Below are 24,163 nucleotides of genomic sequence, written 5' to 3'. Positions count from 1 at the left end.
TGCCTCCCCATCAGAGGAAACAAAAACGGTGACGTCATCGGCATACGCCACCACTCTCAGAGTGGCTTCCGGTGCTGCCCGGTCCATCCCGATCCCAGCTAACGGTCCACGCTCCACCCTCCTAAGAAGTGGGTCAATCGAAAACGCGTACAGTAGCGGACTCAAGGGACAACCCTGGCGAACACCACACCCAACCTCAAAAGAGCTGCCAATCCAACCGTTCACAAGCGGGAAACTCTCTGCCCCAGCGTACAAGGTCTTAAGCCAATCAACGAACCCCCCCGGCAGGCCATACCTCAGAAGGACAGACCAGAGGTACTCATGATTAACCCGATCAAACGCTTTTGCCTGGTCCAATGACAGCATGTACCCCTTCCAGTGGCCAGCCCTACCCTGCTCCACCGCCTCTCGGACACAGAGTACAGCACTAATTGTACTGCGGCCCGGAACAGAGCAATGCTGGGCCCCCGAAAGGAGCTGGGGTGCAAATTTCACCAGCCGATTAAACAGCACCTTTGCCAAAACCTTCCTGTCTGCATTGAGAAGCGCTATGGGACGCCAATTCTCAATGCAAGATGGGTCCTTACCCTTTGACAAGATGATCAGGGCAGACCTCCTCATTGACTTTGGCAGAGTGCCCGAGGAAAGACACTCATTGAATACCTCAGTCAAGAGGGGAACCAAGGCGTCCTTAAAGGTCTTATAGAATTCAGATGTTAAGCCATCCGGACCGGGAGATTTCTTCAGGGCAAGCCCTTCAATCGCCAACTTAACTTCCTCTTCCCTAATCATCTCTGTCAAAACGCCAAGAGAGGGGTCTACCCCTGGTTCGGGGACGGCTTCAGCCAGGAAAGCCGACATCTCATCCCAATCCAGATCCCTCTTCCCCAAGAGGTGCGAGTAGAAGGATCTGACGACCTCCAGGATCCCCGATCTGGATCTTTTCAGGGACCCCGCAGTGTCAACCAGTCCTGTAACAACTTTACTATTCACTGACATCTTGCAGTTTCTGTAAGGGTCGGGCGAGCGGTACTTCCCGTAATCCCTCTCAAAAACCAAAGATGCGTGTCTATCATACTGACACCTCATTAGCAAAGATTTCACTCTGGAGATCTCCTCGCGGCTACCTGCAGTTGAGACAAGATGCTCGAGTTTCCTCCTCAGGCCCTGATACAGGCGATACCTGTCCAGGCTCCTGAGGCTTGAGAGCTGGCGGAAGAATCTCGCCACCCTTTTCTTGAACATCTCCCACCACTCTGACTTACTACTACAAAGATCCAGTAAGGGTACCTGGCTCTGAAGAAAATCCTCAAAGGACTGTCTTATCTCCGCTTCTTCCAAGAGAGACGAATTGAGCCTCCAAAAGCCTCTTCCCATCCGGGGGGTCTCTGTAACATTCAGGGAAAACAAAATCATACAGTGATCGGAGAACTCCACCTCAACAACAGATACTGCTGAAGAGACGGCTTCCTCCTTTAAATAAAACCTGTCTATCCTGGACCTACAGTTACCTCTATGATAGGTGAACCCCTCGTGGCCTGGGGTGTGCCGGATGTGGACATCCACCAGGCGAGCCTCACTAGCTATACTATTAAGGGCGACGCTATCATAAGTCAGCTTGTCTCTGGAACCTCCTCTATCCCGGGGCCTCGTGACAGTGTTGAAGTCCCCTCCAAAGGCGACCTGCCGACTCGTAAAAAGGTAGGGCTTGATCCTCGTAAAGAGACACTTCCGGTCCCACTTAGATTGGGGACCATAAATGTTAATGAGCCGAAGCTCCTGTCCCTTCATGAGGACATCTAATATCAGGCACCTCCCCATTTCTAACTCAATAACCCGTCGGCATTCTACCGGTGCGGTAAAAAGGACCGCCACTCCGCTATACGGCTCGGCCGCAAGAGACCAATAGGAGGGCCCGAGTCTCCACTCCCTCTTAGCTATAAACACCTCTGCCATATTTGGCAGCCTGGTCTCTTGCAAAAAGAAAATGTCAGCTTCAACCCGGCTGAGAAAATCAAAGGCCGCAAATCTAGCCATATTTGACTTAATGCTGGCGACATTAATGGAAGCCAGCGTCAACGGAGTGGGTACCACCATCATTGGTGATTGAGTTAGATGGCTTTCTTCTTCCCACTCCCCTTACCCTCTGCCTCAGAGGAGGAATCCTTCCCCCTCTTTAATGACACAGAGGTGTCCATTCCCACATTTTTCCTTCTTTTCTCGTCCTCGTCTCCGGACTCTGGGCCAGTCCCTCCCCCCAAGGACCCTGCATCCCCAGGAGAAGGAGACTCGGCGCCCCCTGTAAGCTCCGCTGAAGCCGGAACCTCACCCTCAGCCTCCTCCTCAGAGGAAGAGATGTTATCAAGGGCTTGGAACCAGTTAGAAAGACCAACCAGAGGGGAGTCAGTTTTACCTTCCTTAGGTACCTTGGTCAGAGTGGGAGAAGATGTTTTATCTCCCTTCTTTTTCTTCTTTTTGGTGCCGAGCTTACGCTTGTTCTCTAGCCACCGCTTATTATCCTCATCCATACTTTCATAATGGGAGGATTCTGAGGCAGAGGCGGTTTCCTCCCTGTGGATCCTCCTGACCTCCTCATCCAACTCATCATCCCTCGGGGCCTCAGCAGCAAGACTGGCATCCAGGACAGGGGCTGCCCCGGTAGTCTGGGGCTCGCCCCGCTCCCTCTCCTGTCTGCGCTAGTCTAGACGCCTCAGCTGGGCAGGCGTCTTTTTATTGCTTTTCTTCCCTGGCCCCTCAGCTCCCCCACCCCTGCTAGTCCCCTCCCCAGCAGAATCGGCCTCACGGCTTACTCCCACTGGGGTCTCGACTGCATTAGCGAAGGAGCGAGGACAACGGCTGAATGGGTGACCTAACTCACCACACAGGTGGCACCTAATCTCCACACAAGAGGCGGCAAGATGGCCGACACCCCCACACAACGCACATTTCTGCACGGTGCAATTTGCACTGAAGTGTGTGGGGTCGCCGCACCTGTGACAGAGCTTCGGTTGCCCCTGGTAGAAGACCAGGATATGATCCCTACCCAGGAAGGCAGACGATGGAATGTGGGCAACCGTACCACCTGAACGCTTAAGTTTTACCATAAACGTCCAGGCCCCTGACCAGATACCAAACTCGTCGCGGTTTTTCTTTGGCATCTCCACCACCTCTCCATACCGACCAAGCCACGTCATGATGTCATAGCAAGAAAGCGACTCGTTACGAGTCATCACGGTCACTTTCTTGATCTGGTTTTGGCGAGACACTGCCTGAGCGGCAAAGTCTCGCCAGCCGGGCTCATTTTTTGCCAGCTCATAATTCGCCCAGAAGAGCTCAAGCCCCTCCGGCCGAACAAAGCTGATATCAAACTCAGGCGTGGAATAGGGATGTATCAAGGCGTAGATGTCAATCGCCTTGAAGCCCATCCTCAGCAGGAGCTCCACAACTTTAGACCTTGGAGGACATGCATCACTGCCCCTCCACCGAAGACGGACCACATTCCTACGCACACTGCCTGGCCCGGCTGTTGGGAGGGACCACACTGTATCCCCCCCTTTTTGCTCTCGGAAGGCCCCGAGGCCATGCCTCTCTATCCAGAAGGATAGATCAACCTCTCGACCCTCTACCATTAGTGATCTCTCCCCCTTCTTTAGAGCCTCCAGAAGGCGCCGTTGCAACATGCCGTCCCCAAAGCCCGGAGACAAGGAGGATGCCCTATTTGCCCCGGAGGTGACACTGGCATAACTCTGGACAGGTGTTGCCACCCCCGGGGGGGCAACCGGACCAGTGACCACATCAGCCCGAACAGCAACACCATTACCCACCTCCATCTCACCCTCCACCAAACCAGCAACCACACCACTAGACAATGAATTAGCCTCATTCACCCCCACCACCACATTCATTCCTGCTGGACCAGTAACAATGGCGGATGACATTTTGACCTCTGCATCAGGCACAAGGGGCTCAGTCACCTCCATAGAACTGGAGGCGACCTCACCCCCGGTCTTATGTGTGCCCTCCACATCATTGGTCGGTAATTTCCGCTGTTTGGCATTCGGAATAATGTGCCGCTGATCTTTAGATGCTGCTAGGCGCCGCTGATCCTTAGCATCAGGATCTTCCGGACCAGCGACGCCAACACAAAATAGCACTTTCGTGGGAGGACCGGAACGCTCAGCCCCGACAGCCCCCTCACACTGCCGTCGCTTCTCAACTAAGTGATCAGCGGCAACAGCATTCAGAGGTGCCGAGGCTACCGGAGCTGCCCCCGACACCGGGCTGCTCCCCCCTCCCACTGAGGAGCGCACCACAGCATCGTGGCCTGATGGAACGCCCGCCGCCGGGCCGCCCTCACTGTCCAGCCTCTCGGCTGATGCACCTCCTGCTGCGTCCCCGCTACTACAAGCAGAGACGGAGCTCTGCGCCTCACTACCGCGCTCTGTAATCTCCCCGCGCCTTTGCACCGGATCCACAGCAGAACCCGGGCTGGGCTGGGCAACGGGGCTTATACAGCGAGCTGAGCCTGCCGCCGACTCAGGGGGTACAGGGAGGGGGGCATATACGTATCTTACCGCCTCCTGCAGCCTTGGCTTGGTCTTCTTTGCCTTTTTGTGGCCCCCAGGTGCCTCTTCTGGTAGATCGTCACCAAGATGGAAGTTTTGGAGGCACACTGGGGACTCCAGGAGCTTAATCTCCGCCATTAGCGCCCCTCCCTGGCCGCTGCTGTCACTGTCCTCCCCAGAGCCAGCAGAACTGCGACCGGATGTCACTGTCGCCTGTCCTGCAGGGAGCTCGCTGCACGTGGCCTGCGGGTGACTTTGCAGGCTGCCAGGTGGGGCTTGCTGCTGGTCATCATCACTCTCATCATCCACCTGGCTCTCAGGCTGCAGCCCCATCTGCCTTTGCTCTCTGGTATCAGCCATTTCTCTAAAGCGGTCTTCATTTATTAGTTTTTCTTTGAAATGACCACTCTGCTCCCTGATGTCAGCTTTCCTCAGTTCCAGCAGGTGAATCTCGCTGGTCAGTCGCTTTACCTCGGCCTGGAGTTTAGCCTTGCTCTGTTTGGAGGCCCCCGCAGCTTTGGCGCTTGTGCAGCGCAGCTCCTCCCGGAGCCTCCTGATGAGCTTACTGGCATCTTCATACTCACGGAGGCGGATCATGACCCGGGAGGCATAGGTGGACACAGACTCCCGGGGTCCCTGCAGCGCCCAACCCCCCTCAGGGAGGTCGGCCTCACCTCCGTGAGCACTCCGCTTTCCTCCGGAAGGAGCACCATCATGCAAGCCGCTGTCAGGCTTTACCTCCATGCTGGAAGCCTTGCGGCTTCTAGGGGTCTCCACAATACCGGCAGGAGTAGGAGCCACATTGCTGCGACTCCTGGTGCAGCGTCTCACCCCCGAGTCATCTGATGTGCAGGCCGGTTGCTGGTTTCTTCTGCCCCCCGCCGGCCTGGTTCGGGAAGCAGAAGCCTGGGACTTGGCTCCTTCACTCATCCCAGAAACCAGCTCTCCCTCCGGGAAAGAGAGAGAGCAGGTCCCCAGGTGGAGAGGTGTTGGTTCTCAGAGATCAGGAGCTCACAGCAGGATCTGCAGCCACCACACCCGCAATCACCACACTGACTAGCAGCTGATCAGAGCTGCACCCAGTATGCTGCTGGTGCAGTCACTGTGTACATACATTACATTACTGATCCTGAGTTACATCCTGTATTATACTCCAGAGCTGCACTCACTATTCTGCTGGTGCAGTCACTGTGTACATACATTACATTACTGATCCTGAGTTACATCCTGTATTATACTCCAGAGCTGCACTCACTATTCTGCTGGTGCAGTCACTGTGTACATACAAAGACGATAGTAATTAGCGAAGCCCAGGAATCGCTGTATCGCCTTCAGGACGAGGCCATTTTAGAACGGAAGAGAGCTTCTCGGGATCCATTTGCAGACCTGTCTGGGAGATGACATAGCCCAAGAACAGTAGGGAGGTCTGGTCGAAGAGGCACTTCTCGTATTTGGCATAGAGGTGGTTCTGGCAGGACCTGACGAACATCCCTCCGGTGTGTGGGGAGATCCGGAGAGAAGACCAAGAAGTCGTCCAGGTATACCACCATGCAGGAGTACAGGAGGTCGCGGAAGATGTCGTTGACTAGTTCTTGAAAGACAGCGGGAGCATTACAGAGACCGAAGGGCATCACAAGGTACTCATAGTGACCGTCCCGGGTATTGAATGCAGTCTTCCACTCGTCTCCTTGACGGATACGGACCAGGTTATATGCTCCTCGTAGATCCAGCTTGGAGAAGATCCTGGCGCCCTTGAGACGGTCAAACAATTCGGAGATGAGCGGCAGGGGGTATTTGTTTTTTACTGTGATGAGATTGAGTCCTCTGTAGTCAATACAGGGACGTAGCGAGCCGTCTTTCTTTTTGACAAAGAAGAATCCGGCTCCAGCCGGGGAGGTAGATTTTCGGATAAATCCCCTAGCCAGATTCTCTTCAATGTACTCAGACATGGCCCGGGTCTCGGCTGCAGACAACGGGTAGATACGCCCACGGGGAGGAGTGGTGCCAGGTACCAGGTCGATCGGGCAGTCATATGGCCTATGGGGTGGCAACGTCTCTGCTTCCTTCTTACCGAAGACGTCCGCATAGGGCCAGTAAGAAGCCGGAAGACCTGGTAAATTAGCTGGAGTAGGCGGAGGGCGAGCTGGGTGGACCGAAACCAGGCAGGTCCTATGGCAGTCTGGACCCCATCGGAGTACTTCACCGGATCGCCAGTTCAGCACGGGTTCATGTATCTGGAGCCAAGGTAGACCTAGCAACAGGGAGTGAGAAAGTCCGGACAGCACATGGAATGAGATTTCCTCAGAGTGCAGCATTCCCACCTGCAGGGTTATGGGTTCAGTGACGAGCAGGATGGTCTCCGAGAGAAGTCTTCCATCCACGGAGGCGACTGATAATGGTTCAGCCAGGGACTTGGTGGGAATACGGTATCTCTCTACCAGAGACTGGGAGATGAGGTTTCCAGCAGTTCCAGAATCCAGGTGGGCGAGTTCAAAGTGACCGTTTTCTCCCCAAGCAATAGAGACCGGTAAAGTCAGGGTTGGAGAGGGCTTACTTTTGTCTAGGACGACCTCTCCGAGCGGTCCTAGAAACTGGCGTTTCCCGGCTTTTCCGGGCAGGAACGGATGAAGTGCTCCATACTGCCGCAATAGAAACAGCTTCCCTCGGCTCGGCGAGATTCTTGGCAAGATCTGACCATCTTGGTCTGGTCGATCTGCATAGGTTCAGGCGAGAGCGCCCGCGGAGTGACTGGTTGAGAGGCAGGTCTCAGGGAAGTAGGAGCAGAGCAAGAAAAGTCTTTCTCCCAGGCAGTCTCTTTGGCACGTTCTTGGAACCGGATGCCAATCCGGGTAGCTAGTGACAGAGACAGTCTCTGGGTAGAGGGGCAGGTAGTCACGGCAAGTGATAGGGACAGTCTCTGGGTGGAAGGGCAGCGGGCTGGTGGCTGGTGAGCGCTCCCAGGTGAGCGGGCGAGAGTCTCTGGACTGGCAGGTGGTCACGGCAAGTGACGGCAGAGCCTCCAGATAGGCTAGCAGGCAGGTAACAGGTGAGCGCTCCCAGGTGAGCGGGCGGGCAGATCCATAGACAGACTGACAGGTGTTGGAAGGCAGACTGTTGGACCGCAGGCTAGCAAGCTGGTAAGCGGATATCAAGCAGGTATCAAGCAGGAATCTGGCAGATGACTGGCAGGTAACAGGCAGGAATCTGACAGGTGACTGGCAGGTAACAGGCAGGAATCTGGCAGGTGACTGGCAGGTAACTAGTAGCGGGACCTGAGGGCTGAAGCAGAGTGAAGGCTTTGCAACAACATTGCTCGGGCACCTCCATTTTGGAGGAGGTGCCTTATATATGGGAGGTCCTCCGGCCATTGGCCGGGGACTCCTTAGGACGGCGCGCGCGGTCCCTTCAAGAGAGGGGGAGCGCGCGCGCGCCCGCCCTAAGCAGACTGCCGGGGAAGGAGCGCGTGCCGGAAGCAGCGGGGAGAGAAGCGCTGGAGGACGCCGCGCCGGGAGCGGGGAGGTGAGAGGGACGGCGTCTCTGCCTAGTACGGGGCAGAGACGCCGATGCTACACTGTGTACATACATTACATTACTGACCCTGAGTTACATCCTGTATTATACTCCAGAGCTGCACTCACTATTCTGCTCGTGCAGTCACTGTGTACATACATTACATTACTGATCCTGAGTTACATCCTGTATTATACTCCAGAGCTGCACTCACTATTCTGCTGGTGCAGTCACTGTGTACATACATTACATTACTGACCCTGAGTTACATCCTGTATTATACTCCAGAGCTGCACTCACTATTCTGCTCATGCAGTCACTGTGTACATCCATTACATTACTGACCCTGAGTTACATCCTATATTATACTCCAGAGCTGCACTCACTATTCTGCTGGTGCAGTCACTGTGTACATACATTAAATTACTGACCCTGAGTTACATCCTGTATTATACTCCACAGCTGCACTCACTATTCTGCTGGTTCAGTCACTGTGTACATACCTTACATTACTGATCCTGTACTGATCCTGAGTTACATCCTGTATTATACTCCAGAGCTGCACTCTCTATTCTGCTGGTGCAATCACTGTGTACATAGATTACATTACTGACCGTGAGTTACATCCTGTATTATACTCCAGAGCTGCACTCACTATTCTGCTGGTGCAGTCACTGTATACATACATCACATTACTGATCCTGAGTTACATCCTGTATTATACTCCAGAGCTGCACTCTCTATTCTGCTGGTGCAGTCACTGTGCACATACATTACATTACTGATCCTGAGCTATATCCTGTATTATACTCCAGAGCTGCACTCACTATTCTGCTGGTGCAGTCACTGTGTACATACATTACATTACTGATCCTGAGCTACATCCTGTATTATACTCCAGAGCGGCACTCACTATTCTGCTGGTGCAGTCACTGTGTACATACATTACATTACTGATCCTGAGTTACATCTTGTATTATACTCCAGAGCGGCACTCACTATTCTGCTGGTGCAGTCACTGTGTACATACATTACATTACTGATCCTGAGTTACATCCTGTATTATACTCCAGAGCTGCACTCACTATTCTGCTGGTGCAGACACTGTGTACATACATTACATTACTGATCCTGAGTTACATCCTGTATTATACTCCAGAGCTGCACTCTCTCTTCTGCTGGTGCAGTCACTGTGTACATACATTACATTACTGATCCTGAGTTACATCCTGTATTATACTCCAGAGCTGCACTCACTATTCTGCTGGTGGAGTCACTGTGTACATACATTACATTACTGATCCTGAGTTACATCCTGTATTATACTCCAGAGCTGCACTCTCTCTTCTGCTGGTGCAGTCACTGTGTACATACATTACATTACTGATCCTGATTTACATCCTGTATTATACCCCAGAGCTGCACTCTCTCTTCTGCTGGTGCAGTCACTGTGTACATACATTACATTACTGATCCTGAATTATAAACTGTATTATACTCCAGAGCTGCACTCACTATTCTGCTGGTGCAGTCACTGTGTACATACATTACATTACTGATCCTGAGTTACATCCTGTATTATACTCCAGAGCTGCACTCACTATTCTGCTGGTGCAGTCACTGTGTACATACATTACATTACTGATCCTGAGTTACATCCTGTATTATACTCCAGAGCTGCACTCACTATTCTGCTGGTGCAGTCACTGTGTACATACATTACATTACTGATCCTGAGTTACATCCTGTATTATACTCCAGAGCTGCACTCACTATTCTGCTGGTGCAGTCACTGTGTACATACATTACATTACTGATCCTGAGTTACATCCTGTATTATACTCCAGAGCTGCACTCACTATTCTGCTGGTGCAGTGACTGTGTACATACATTACATTACTGATCCTGTGTTACCTCCTGTATTATACTCCAGAGCTGCACTCTCTATTCTGCTGGTGCAGTCACTGTGTACATACATTACATTACTGATCCTGAGTTACATCCTGTATTATACTCCAGAGCTGCACTCACTATTCTGCTGGTGCAGTGACTGTGTACATACATTACATTACTGATCCTGAGTTACATCCTGTATTATACTCCAGAGCTGCACTCACTATTCTGCTGGTGCAGTCACTGTGTACATACATAACATTACTGATCCTGAGTTACATCCTGTATTATACTCCAGAGCTGCACTCACTATTCTGCTGGTGCAGTCACTGTGTACATACATTACATTACTGATCCTGAGTTACATCCTGTATTATACTCCAGAGCTGCACTCACTATTCTGCTGGTGCAGTCACTGTGTACATACATTACATTACTGATCCTGAGTTACATCCTGTATTATACTCCAGAGCTGCACTCACTATTCTGCTGGTGCAGTCACTGTGTACATACATTACATTACTGATCCTGAGTTATATCCTGTATTATACTCCAGAGCTGCACTCACTATTCTGAAAATGCACCAAATTCCTCAGGAGGAGCGCAGCTATTATTAATTTTGATGAATCTTACTTTAGCGCCCCCTTCATTAAATCTGGTGAACACAATATCAGTCACAATGTAATTTATGGCAAAGTAGATAAAAGGTTTTAGGAAATCATTAGCAAATATCCCATCATTCAGCAGAAGTAACACATAGCAGGACGGTCAATCAGTCACCACAGGCACAAAGGTCGACGTCTCCTGAGTCACTAGTGGAGGCGCTTATACATCGTAAGTATATACTGTATAGGATCCTCCTGAGCTTCTGTGTGTGCGGGGAAGAGTGTGGAGACTGTGTATGTATGTATGTATATATGTAACCGGGCAACACTGGGATACTAATGGTTTGATCAAAGTCTCCACTAGGAGCAGTATTATAGTAGTTATATTCTTGTACATAGGGGGCAGTATTATAGTAGTTATATTCTTGTACATAGGAGCAGTATTATAGTAGTTATATTCTTGTACATAGGAGCAGTATTATAGTAGTTATATTCTTGTACATAGGGGGCTGTATTATAGTAGTTATATTCTTGTACATAGGAGCAGTATTATAGTAGTTATATTCTTGTACATAGGAGCAGTATTATAGTAGTTATATTCTTGTACATAGGAGCAGTATTATAGTAGTTATATTCTTGTACATAGGAGCAATATTATAGTAGTTATATTCTAGTACATAGGGACAGTATTATAGTAGTTATATTCTTGTACATAGGAGCTGTATTATAGTAGTTATATTCTTGTACATAGGAGCAGTATTATAGTAGTTATATTCTTGTACATAGGTGCAGTATTATAGTAGTTATATTCTTGTACATAGGGGGCAGTATTATAGTAGTTATATTCTTGTACATAGGAGCAGTATTATAGTAGTTATATTCTTGTACATAGGAGCAATATTATAGTAGTTATATTCTAGTACATAGGGACAGTATTATAGTAGTTATATTCTTGTACATAGGAGCTGTATTATAGTAGTTATATTCTTGTACATAGGAGCAGTATTATAGTAGTTATATTCTTGTACATAGGGGCAGTATTATAGTAGTTATATTCTTGTACATAGGGGCAGTATTATAGTAGTTGTATTCTTGTACATAGGGAGCAGTATTATAGTAGTTATATTCTTGTACATAGGGGGCAGTATTATAGTAGTTATATTCTTGTTCATAGGGGACTGTATTATAGTAGTTATATCCTTGTATATAGGGGGCAGTATTATAGTAGTTATATTCTTGTACATGGGGAGCAGTATTATAGTAGTTATATTCTTGTACATAGGGGGCAGTATTATAGTAGTTATATTCTTGTACATAGGAGCAGTATTATAGTAGTTATATTCTTGTACATAGGAGCAGTATTATAGTAGTTATATTCTTGCACATAGGAGCAGTATTATAGTAGATATATTCTTGTACATAGGGGGCAGTATTATAGTAGTTATATTCTTGCACATAGGAGCAGTATTATAGTAGTTATATTCTTGTACATAGGGGGCAGTATTATAATAGTTATATTCTTGTACATAGGAGCAGTATTATAGTAGTTATATTCTTGTACATAGGGGGCAGTATTATAGTAGTTATATTCTTGCACATAGGAGCAGTATTATAGTAGTTATATTCTTGTACATAGGGGGCAGTATTATAATAGTTATATTCTTGTACATAGGAGCAGTATTATAGTAGTTATATTCTTGTACATAGGAGCAGTATTATAGTAGTTATATTCTTGCACATAGGAGCAGTATTATAGTAGATATATTCTTGTACATAGGGGGCAGTATTATAGTAGTTATATTCTTGTACATAGGGGGCAGTATTATAGTAGTTATATTCTTGCACATAGGAGCAGTATTATAGTAGTTATATTCTTGTACATAGGGGGCAGTATTATAATAGTTATATTCTTGTACATAGGGGCAGTATTATAGTAGTTATATTCTTGTACATAGGAGCAGTATTATAGTAGATATATTCTTGTACATAGGGGCAGTATTATAGTAGTTATATTCTTGCACATAGGGGGCAGTATTATAGTAGTTATATTCTTGTACATAGGAGCAGTATTATAGTAGTTATATTCTTGTACATAGGAGCAGTATTATAGTAGTTATATTCTTGTACATAGGAGCAGTATTATAGTAGATATATTCTTGTACATAGGGGCAGTATTATAGTAGTTATATTCTTGTACATAGGGGTCAGTGTTATAGTAGTTATATTCTTGCACATAGGGGCAGTATTATAATAATTATATTCTTGTACATAGGGGCAGTATTATAGTAGTTATATTCTTGTACATAGGGGGCAGTATTATAGTAGTTATATTCTTGTACATAGGAGCAGTATTATAGTAGTTATATTCTTGTACATAGGAGCAGTATTATAGTAGTTATATTCTTGTACATAGGGGCAGTATTATAGTAGTTATATTCTTGTACATAGGAGCAGTATTATAGTAGTGATATTCTTGTACATAGGGAGCAGTATTATAGTAGTTATATTCTTGTACATAGGAGTAGTATTATAGCAGTTATATTCTTGTTCATAGGGGGCAGTATTATAGTAGTTATATTCTTGTACATAGGAGCAGTATTATAGTAGTTATATTCTTGTACATAGGAGCAGTATTATAGTAGTTATATTCTTGTACATAAGAGCAGTATTATAGTAGATATATTCTTGTACATAGGGGGCAGTATTATAGTAGTTATATTCTTGTACATAGGGGGCAGTATTATAGTAGTTATATTCTTGCACATAGGGGCAGTATTATAATAGTTATATTCTTGTATATAGGGGCAGTATTATAGTAGTTATATTCTTGTACATAGGAGCAGTATTATAGTAGTGATATTCTTGTACATAGGGAGCAGTATTATAGTAGTTATATTCTTGTACATAGGAGCAGTATTATAGTAGTTATATTCTTGTACATAGGAGCAGTATTATAGTAGTTATATTCTTGTACATAAGAGCAGTATTATAGTAGATATATTCTTGTACATAGGGGGCAGTATTATAGTAGTTATATTCTTGTACATAGGGGGCAGTATTATAGTAGTTATATTCTTGCACATAGGGGCAGTATTATAATAGTTATATTCTTGTATATAGGGGCAGTATTATAGTAGTTATATTCTTGTACATAGGGGCAGTATTATAGTAGTTATATTCTTGTACATAGGAGCAGTATTAGAGTAGTTATATTCTTGTACATAGGGGGCAGTATTATAGTAGTTATATTCTTGTACATAGGAGCAGTATTAAAGTAGTTATATTCTTGTACATAGGGGCAGTATTATAGTAGTTATATTCTTGTACATAGGGGCAGTATTATAGTAGTTATATTCTTGTACATAGGGGGCAGTATTATAGTAGTTATATTCTTGTACATAGGGGGCAGTATTATAGTAGTTATATTCTTGTACATAGGAGCAGTATTAAAGTAGTTATATTCTTGTACATAGGGGCAGTATTATAGTAGTTATATTCTTGCACATAGGGGCAGTATTATAGTAGTTATATTCTTGTACATAGGAGCAGTATTATAGTAGTTATATTCTTGTACATAGGTGGCAGTATTATAGTAGTTATATTCTTGTACATAGAAGCAGTATTATAGTAGTTATATTCTTGTACATAGGAGCAGTATTATAATAGTTATATTCTTGTACATAGGGGCAGTATTATAGTAGTTATATTCTTGTACATAGGAGCAGTATTATAGTAGTGATATTCTTGTACATAGGGGCAGTATTATAGTAGTTATATTCTTGTACATAGGAGCAGTATTATAGTAGTTATATTCCTGTACATAGGAGCCGTATTATAGTAGTTATATTCTTGTACATAGGAGGCAGTATTATAGTTGTAATATTCTTGTACATAGGGGGCAGTATTACAGTAGTTATATTCTTGTACATAGGGGGCAGTATTATAGTAGTTATAATCTTGTACATAGGAGCAGTATTATAGTAGTTATATTCTTGTACATAGGAGCAGTATTATAGTAGTTATATTCTTGTACATAGGGAGCAGTATTATAGTAGTGATATTCTTGTACATAGGGGCAGTATTATAGTAGTTATATTCTTGTACATAGGGAGCAGTATTATAGTGGTTATATTCTTGTACATAGGGAGCAGTATTATAGTAGTTATATTCTTGTACATAGGAGTAGTATTATAGTAGTTATATTCTTGTACATAGGAGTAGTATTATAGTAGTTATATTCTTGTACATAGGGGCAGTATTATAGTAGTTATATTCTTGTACATAGGGGCAGTATTATAGTAGTTATATTCTTGTATATAGGGGGAAGTATTATAGTAGTTATATTCTTGTACATAGGAGCAGTATTATAGTAGTTATATTCTTGTACATAGGAGCAGTATTATAGTAGTTATATTCTTGTACATAGGGGCAAGTATTATAGTAGTTATATTCTTGTACATAGGAGCAGTATTATAGTAGTGATATTCTTGTACATAGGGGGCAGTATTATAGTAGTTATATTCTTGTACATAGGGGCAGTATTATAGTAGTGATATTCTTGTACATAGTGAGCAGTATTATAGTAGTTATATTCTTGTACATAGGGGGCAGTATTATAGTAGTTATATTCTTGTACATAGGAGCAGTATTATAGTAGTTATATTCTTGTACATAGGGGCAGTATTATAGTAGTGATATTCTTGTACATAGGGGCAGTATTATAGTAGTGATATTCTTGTACATAGGGGGCAGTATTATAGTAGTTATATTCTTGTACAAAGGAGCAGTATTATAGTAGTTATATTCTTGTACATAGGGGGCAGTATTATAGTAGTTATATTCTTGTACATAGGAGCAGTATTATAGTAGTTATATTCTTGTACATAGGAGCAGTATTATAGTAGTTATATTCTTGTACATAGGGGGCTGTATTATAGTAGTTATATTCTTGTACATAGGAGCAGTATTATAGTAGTTATATTCTTGTACATAGGAGCAGTATTATAGTAGTTATATTCTTGTACATAGGAGCAGTATTATAGTAGTTATATTCTTGTACATAGGAGCAATATTATAGTAGTTATATTCTAGTACATAGGGACAGTATTATAGTAGTTATATTCTTGTACATAGGAGCTGTATTATAGTAGTTATATTCTTGTACATAGGAGCAGTATTATAGTAGTTATATTCTTGTACATAGGTGCAGTATTATAGTAGTTATATTCTTGTACATAGGGGGCAGTATTATAGTAGTTATATTCTTGTACATAGGAGCAGTATTATAGTAGTTATATTCTTGTACATAGGAGCAATATTATAGTAGTTATATTCTAGTACATAGGGACAGTATTATAGTAGTTATATTCTTGTACATAGGAGCTGTATTATAGTAGTTATATTCTTGTACATAGGAGCAGTATTATAGTAGTTATATTCTTGTACATAGGGGCAGTATTATAGTAGTTATATTCTTGTACATAGGGGCAGTATTATAGTAGTTGTATTCTTGTACATAGGGAGCAGTATTATAGTAGTTATATTCTTGTACATAGGGGGCAGTATTATAGTAGTTATATTCTTGTTCATAGGGGACTGTATTATAGTAGTTATATCCTTGTATATAGGGGGCAGTATTATAGTAGTTATATTCTTGTACATGGGGAGCAGTATTATAGTAGTTATATTCTTGTACATAGGGGGCAGTATTATAGTAGTTATATTCTTGTACATAGGAGCAGTATTATAGTAGTTATATTCTTGTACATAGGAGCAGTATTATAGTAGTTATATTCTTGCACATAGGAGCAGTATTATAGTAGATATATTCTTGTACATAGGGGGCAGTATTATAGTAGTTATATTCTTGCACATAGGAGCAGTATTATAGTAGTTATATTCTTGTACATAGGGGGCAGTATTATAATAGTTATATTCTTGTACATAGGAGCAGTATTATAGTAGTTATATTCTTGTACATAGGGGGCAGTATTATAGTAGTTATATTCTTGCACATAGGAGCAGTATTATAGTAGTTATATTCTTGTACATAGGGGGCAGTATTATAATAGTTATATTCTTGTACATAGGAGCAGTATTATAGTAGTTATATTCTTGTACATAGGAGCAGTATTATAGTAGTTATATTCTTGCACATAGGAGCAGTATTATAGTAGATATATTCTTGTACATAGGGGGCAGTATTATAGTAGTTATATTCTTGTACATAGGGGGCAGTATTATAGTAGTTATATTCTTGCACATAGGAGCAGTATTATAGTAGTTATATTCTTGTACATAGGGGGCAGTATTATAATAGTTATATTCTTGTACATAGGGGCAGTATTATAGTAGTTATATTCTTGTACATAGGAGCAGTATTATAGTAGATATATTCTTGTACATAGGGGCAGTATTATAGTAGTTATATTCTTGCACATAGGGGGCAGTATTATAGTAGTTATATTCTTGTACATAGGAGCAGTATTATAGTAGTTATATTCTTGTACATAGGAGCAGTATTATAGTAGTTATATTCTTGTACATAGGAGCAGTATTATAGTAGATATATTCTTGTACATAGGGGCAGTATTATAGTAGTTATATTCTTGTACATAGGGGTCAGTGTTATAGTAGTTATATTCTTGCACATAGGGGCAGTATTATAATAATTATATTCTTGTACATAGGGGCAGTATTATAGTAGTTATATTCTTGTACATAGGGGGCAGTATTATAGTAGTTATATTCTTGTACATAGGAGCAGTATTATAGTAGTTATATTCTTGTACATAGGAGCAGTATTATAGTAGTTATATTCTTGTACATAGGGGCAGTATTATAGTAGTTATATTCTTGTACATAGGAGCAGTATTATAGTAGTGATATTCTTGTACATAGGGAGCAGTATTATAGTAGTTATATTCTTGTACATAGGAGTAGTATTATAGCAGTTATATTCTTGTTCATAGGGGGCAGTATTATAGTAGTTATATTCTTGTACATAGGAGCAGTATTATAGTAGTTATATTCTTGTACATAGGAGCAGTATTATAGTAGTTATATTCTTGTACATAAGAGCAGTATTATAGTAGATATATTCTTGTACATAGGGGGCAGTATTATAGTAGTTATATTCTTGTACATAGGGGGCAGTATTATAGTAGTTATATTCTTGCACATAGGGGCAGTATTATAATAGTTATATTCTTGTATATAGGGGCAGTATTATAGTAGTTATATTCTTGTACATAGGAGCAGTATTATAGTAGTGATATTCTTGTACATAGGGAGCAGTATTATAGTAGTTATATTCTTGTACATAGGAGCAGTATTATAGTAGTTATATTCTTGTACATAGGAGCAGTATTATAGTAGTTATATTCTTGTACATAAGAGCAGTATTATAGTAGATATATTCTTGTACATAGGGGGCAGTATTATAGTAGTTATATTCTTGTACATAGGGGGCAGTATTATAGTAGTTATATTCTTGCACATAGGGGCAGTATTATAATAGTTATATTCTTGTATATAGGGGCAGTATTATAGTAGTTATATTCTTGTACATAGGGGCAGTATTATAGTAGTTATATTCTTGTACATAGGAGCAGTATTAGAGTAGTTATATTCTTGTACATAGGGGGCAGTATTATAGTAGTTATATTCTTGTACATAGGAGCAGTATTAAAGTAGTTATATTCTTGTACATAGGGGCAGTATTATAGTAGTTATATTCTTGTACATAGGGGCAGTATTATAGTAGTTATATTCTTGTACATAGGGGGCAGTATTATAGTAGTTATATTCTTGTACATAGGGGGCAGTATTATAGTAGTTATATTCTTGTACATAGGAGCAGTATTAAAGTAGTTATATTCTTGTACATAGGGGCAGTATTATAGTAGTTATATTCTTGCACATAGGGGCAGTATTATAGTAGTTATATTCTTGTACATAGGAGCAGTATTATAGTAGTTATATTCTTGTACATAGGTGGCAGTATTATAGTAGTTATATTCTTGTACATAGAAGCAGTATTATAGTAGTTATATTCTTGTACATAGGAGCAGTATTATAATAGTTATATTCTTGTACATAGGGGCAGTATTATAGTAGTTATATTCTTGTACATAGGAGCAGTATTATAGTAGTGATATTCTTGTACATAGGGGCAGTATTATAGTAGTTATATTCTTGTACATAGGAGCAGTATTATAGTAGTTATATTCCTGTACATAGGAGCCGTATTATAGTAGTTATATTCTTGTACATAGGAGGCAGTATTATAGTTGTAATATTCTTGTACATAGGGGGCAGTATTACAGTAGTTATATTCTTGTACATAGGGGGCAGTATTATAGTAGTTATAATCTTGTACATAGGAGCAGTATTATAGTAGTTATATTCTTGTACATAGGAGCAGTATTATAGTAGTTATATTCTTGTACATAGGGAGCAGTATTATAGTAGTGATATTCTTGTACATAGGGGCAGTATTATAGTAGTTATATTCTTGTACATAGGGAGCAGTATTATAGTGGTTATATTCTTGTACATAGGGAGCAGTATTATAGTAGTTATATTCTTGTACATAGGAGTAGTATTATAGTAGTTATATTCTTGTACATAGGAGTAGTATTATAGTAGTTATATTCTTGTACATAGGGGCAGTATTATAATAGTTATATTCTTGTACATAGGGGCAGTATTATAGTAGTTATATTCTTGTATATAGGGGGAAGTATTATAGTAGTTATATTCTTGTACATAGGAGCAGTATTATAGTAGTTATATTCTTGTACATAGGAGCAGTATTATAGTAGTTATATTCTTGTACATAGGGGCAAGTATTATAGTAGTTATATTCTTGTACATAGGAGCAGTATTATAGTAGTGATATTCTTGTACATAGGGGGCAGTATTATAGTAGTTATATTCTTGTACATAGGGGCAGTATTATAGTAGTGATATTCTTGTACATAGTGAGCAGTATTATAGTAGTTATATTCTTGTACATAGGGGGCAGTATTATAGTAGTTATATTCTTGTACATAGGAGCAGTATTATAGTAGTTATATTCTTGTACATAGGGGCAGTATTATAGTAGTGATATTCTTGTACATAGGGGCAGTATTATAGTAGTGATATTCTTGTACATAGGGGGCAGTATTATAGTAGTTATATTCTTGTACAAAGGAGCAGTATTATAGTAGTTATATTCTTGTACATAGGGGGCAGTATTATAGTAGTTATATTCTTGTACATAGGAGCAGTATTATAGTAGTTATATTCTTGTACATAGGAGCAGTATTATAGTAGTTATATTCTTGTACATAGGGGCAGTATTATAGTAGTTATATTCTTGTACATAGGAGCAGTATTATAGTAGTGATATTCTTGTACATAGGGAGCAGTATTATAGTAGTTATATTCTTGTACATAGGAGTAGTATTATAGCAGTTATATTCTTGTTCATAGGGGGCAGTATTATAGTAGTTATATTCTTGTACATAGGAGCAGTATTATAGTAGTTATATTCTTGTACATAGGAGCAGTATTATAGTAGTTATATTCTTGTACATAAGAGCAGTATTATAGTAGATATATTCTTGTACATAGGGGGCAGTATTATAGTAGTTATATTCTTGTACATAGGGGGCAGTATTATAGTAGTTATATTCTTGCACATAGGGGCAGTATTATAATAGTTATATTCTTGTATATAGGGGCAGTATTATAGTAGTTATATTCTTGTACATAGGAGCAGTATTATAGTAGTGATATTCTTGTACATAGGGAGCAGTATTATAGTAGTTATATTCTTGTACATAGGAGCAGTATTATAGTAGATATATTCTTGTACATAGGGGGCAGTATTATAGTAGTTATATTCTTGTACATAGGGGGCAGTATTATAGTAGTTATATTCTTGCACATAGGGGCAGTATTATAATAGTTATATTCTTGTATATAGGGGCAGTATTATAGTAGTTATATTCTTGTACATAGGAGCAGTATTATAGTAGTGATATTCTTGTACATAGGGAGCAGTATTATAGTAGTTATATTCTTGTACATAGGAGCAGTATTATAGTAGTTATATTCTTGTACATAGGAGCAGTATTATAGTAGTTATATTCTTGTACATAAGAGCAGTATTATAGTAGATATATTCTTGTACATAGGGGGCAGTATTATAGTAGTTATATTCTTGTACATAGGGGGCAGTATTATAGTAGTTATATTCTTGCACATAGGGGCAGTATTATAATAGTTATATTCTTGTATATAGGGGCAGTATTATAGTAGTTATATTCTTGTACATAGGGGCAGTATTATAGTAGTTATATTCTTGTACATAGGAGCAGTATTAGAGTAGTTATATTCTTGTACATAGGGGGCAGTATTATAGTAGTTATATTCTTGTACATAGGAGCAGTATTAAAGTAGTTATATTCTTGTACATAGGGGCAGTATTATAGTAGTTATATTCTTGTACATAGGGGCAGTATTATAGTAGTTATATTCTTGTACATAGGGGGCAGTATTATAGTAGTTATATTCTTGTACATAGGGGGCAGTATTATAGTAGTTATATTCTTGTACATAGGAGCAGTATTAAAGTAGTTATATTCTTGTACATAGGGGCAGTATTATAGTAGTTATATTCTTGCACATAGGGGCAGTATTATAGTAGTTATATTCTTGTACATAGGAGCAGTATTATAGTAGTTATATTCTTGTACATAGGTGGCAGTATTATAGTAGTTATATTCTTGTACATAGAAGCAGTATTATAGTAGTTATATTCTTGTACATAGGAGCAGTATTATAATAGTTATATTCTTGTACATAGGGGCAGTATTATAGTAGTTATATTCTTGTACATAGGAGCAGTATTATAGTAGTGATATTCTTGTACATAGGGGCAGTATTATAGTAGTTATATTCTTGTACATAGGAGCAGTATTATAGTAGTTATATTCCTGTACATAGGAGCCGTATTATAGTAGTTATATTCTTGTACATAGGAGGCAGTATTATAGTTGTAATATTCTTGTACATAGGGGGCAGTATTACAGTAGTTATATTCTTGTACATAGGGGGCAGTATTATAGTAGTTATAATCTTGTACATAGGAGCAGTATTATAGTAGTTATATTCTTGTACATAGGAGCAGTATTATAGTAGTTATATTCTTGTACATAGGGAGCAGTATTATAGTAGTGATATTCTTGTACATAGGGGCAGTATTATAGTAGTTATATTCTTGTACATAGGGAGCAGTATTATAGTGGTTATATTCTTGTACATAGGGAGCAGTATTATAGTAGTTATATTCTTGTACATAGGAGTAGTATTATAGTAGTTATATTCTTGTACATAGGAGTAGTATTATAGTAGTTATATTCTTGTACATAGGGGCAGTATTATAGTAGTTATATTCTTGTACATAGGGGCAGTATTATAGTAGTTATATTCTTGTATATAGGGGGAAGTATTATAGTAGTTATATTCTTGTACATAGGAGCAGTATTATAGTAGTTATATTCTTGTACATAGGAGCAGTATTATAGTAGTTATATTCTTGTACATAGGGGCAAGTATTATAGTAGTTATATTCTTGTACATAGGAGCAGTATTATAGTAGTGATATTCTTGTACATAGGGGGCAGTATTATAGTAGTTATATTCTTGTACATAGGGGCAGTATTATAGTAGTGATATTCTTGTACATAGTGAGCAGTATTATAGTAGTTATATTCTTGTACATAGGGGGCAGTATTATAGTAGTTATATTCTTGTACATAGGAGCAGTATTATAGTAGTTATATTCTTGTACATAGGGGCAGTATTATAGTAGTGATATTCTTGTACATAGGGGCAGTATTATAGTAGTGATATTCTTGTACATAGGGGGCAGTATTATAGTAGTTATATTCTTGTACAAAGGAGCAGTATTATAGTAGTTATATTCTTGTACATAGGGGGCAGTATTATAGTAGTTATATTCTTGTACATAGGGGGCAGTATTATAGTAGTTATATTCTTGTACATAGGAGCAGTATTATAGTAGTTATATTCTTGTACATAGGGGGCAGTATTATAGTAGTTATATTCTTGTACATAGGAGCAGTATTATAGTAGTTATATTCTTGTATATAGGGGCAGTATTATAGCAGTTATATTCTTGTACATAGGGGCAGTATTATAGTAGTTATATTCTTGTACATAGGGGGCAGTATTATAGTAGTTATATTCTTATACATAGGAGCAGTATTATAGTAGTTATATTCTTGTACAAAGGAGCAGTATTATAGTAGTTATATTCTTGTACATAGGGGGCAGTATTATAGTAGTTATATTCTTGTACATAGGGAGCAGTATTATAGTGGTTATATTCTTGTACATAGGGAGCAGTATTATAGTAGTTATATTCTTGTACATAGGAGTAGTATTATACTAGTTATATTCTTGTACATAGGAGTAGTATTATAGTAGTTATATTCTTGTACATAGGGGCAGTATTATAGTAGTTATATTCTTGTACATACGGGCAGTATTATAGTTGTTATATTCTTGTACATAGGGGGAAGTATTATAGTAGTTATATTCTTGTACATAGGGGGCAGTATTATAGTAGTTATATTCTTGTACATAGGAGCATTATTATAGTAGTTATATTCTTGTACATAGGGGGCAGTATTATAGAAGTTATATTCTTGTACATAGGAGCAGTATTATAGTAGTGATATTCTTGTACATAGGGGGCAGTATTATAGTAGTTATATTCTTGTACATAGGGGCAGTATTATAGTAGTGATATTCTTGTACATAGTGAGCAGTATTATAGTAGTTATACTCTTGTACATAGGGGGCAGTATTATAGTAGTTATATTCTTGTACATAGGAGCAGTATTATAGTAGTTATATTCTTGTACATAGGAGCAGTATTATAGTAGTTATATTCTTGTACATAGTGAGCAGTATTATAGTAGTAATATTCTTGTACATGGGAGCAGTATTATAGTAGTTATATTCTTGTACATAGGAGCAGTATTATAGTAGTTATATTCTTGTACATAGGAACAGTATTATAGTAGTTATATTCTTGTACATAGGAACAGTATTATAGTAGTTATATTCTTGTACATAGGGGGCAGTATTATAGTAGGTATATTCTTGTACATAGGAGCAGTATTATAGTAGTTATATTCTTGTACATAGGAGCAGTATTATAGTAGTTATATTCTTGTACATAGGGGCAAGTATTATAGTAGTTATATTCTTGTACATAGGAGCAGTATTATAGTAGTGATATTCTTGTACATAGGGGGCAGTATTATAGTAGTTATATTCTTGTACATAGGGGCAGTATTATAGTAGTGATATTCTTGTACATAGTGAGCAGTATTATAGTAGTTATATTCTTGTACATAGGGGGCAGTATTATAGTAGTTATATTCTTGTACATAGGAGCAGTATTATAGTAGTTATATTCTTGTACATAGGGGCAGTATTATAGTAGTGATATTCTTGTACATAGGGGCAGTATTATAGTAGTGATATTCTTGTACATAGGGGGCA

General features: G+C 40.4%; 1 protein-coding gene across 3 annotated transcripts in view; it reads left to right on the top strand.

Moving 5' to 3' along the window:
- LOC141165395 (uncharacterized) overlaps window positions 1–24,163 on the top strand; it is a 54,648-nt gene that overhangs the window by 8,033 nt on the left and 22,452 nt on the right. The window contains exon 1 of one of the 3 annotated variants that reach the window (XM_073650988.1): window positions 10,722–10,802. The exons of 1 other annotated variant lie outside the window; for it this stretch is intronic. The gene's annotated coding sequence lies outside the window, so the exon portion shown is untranslated. Of the gene's footprint in view, window positions 1–10,721; window positions 10,868–24,163 lie in introns of those variants that run through there. One more of the 3 variants, XM_073650989.1, reaches the window with a different exon arrangement.

The sequence above is a fragment of the Phyllobates terribilis genome, unplaced genomic scaffold, assembly GCF_046119375.1.
Source record: "Phyllobates terribilis strain yellow unplaced genomic scaffold, ASM4611937v1 Scaffold_11__3_contigs__length_659146591, whole genome shotgun sequence".
NCBI classification, from domain to species: domain Eukaryota; kingdom Metazoa; phylum Chordata; class Amphibia; order Anura; family Dendrobatidae; genus Phyllobates; species Phyllobates terribilis.
Note: the sequence above shows the minus strand (reverse complement) of the source record. Positions and strands in the feature narration are given on the sequence as shown.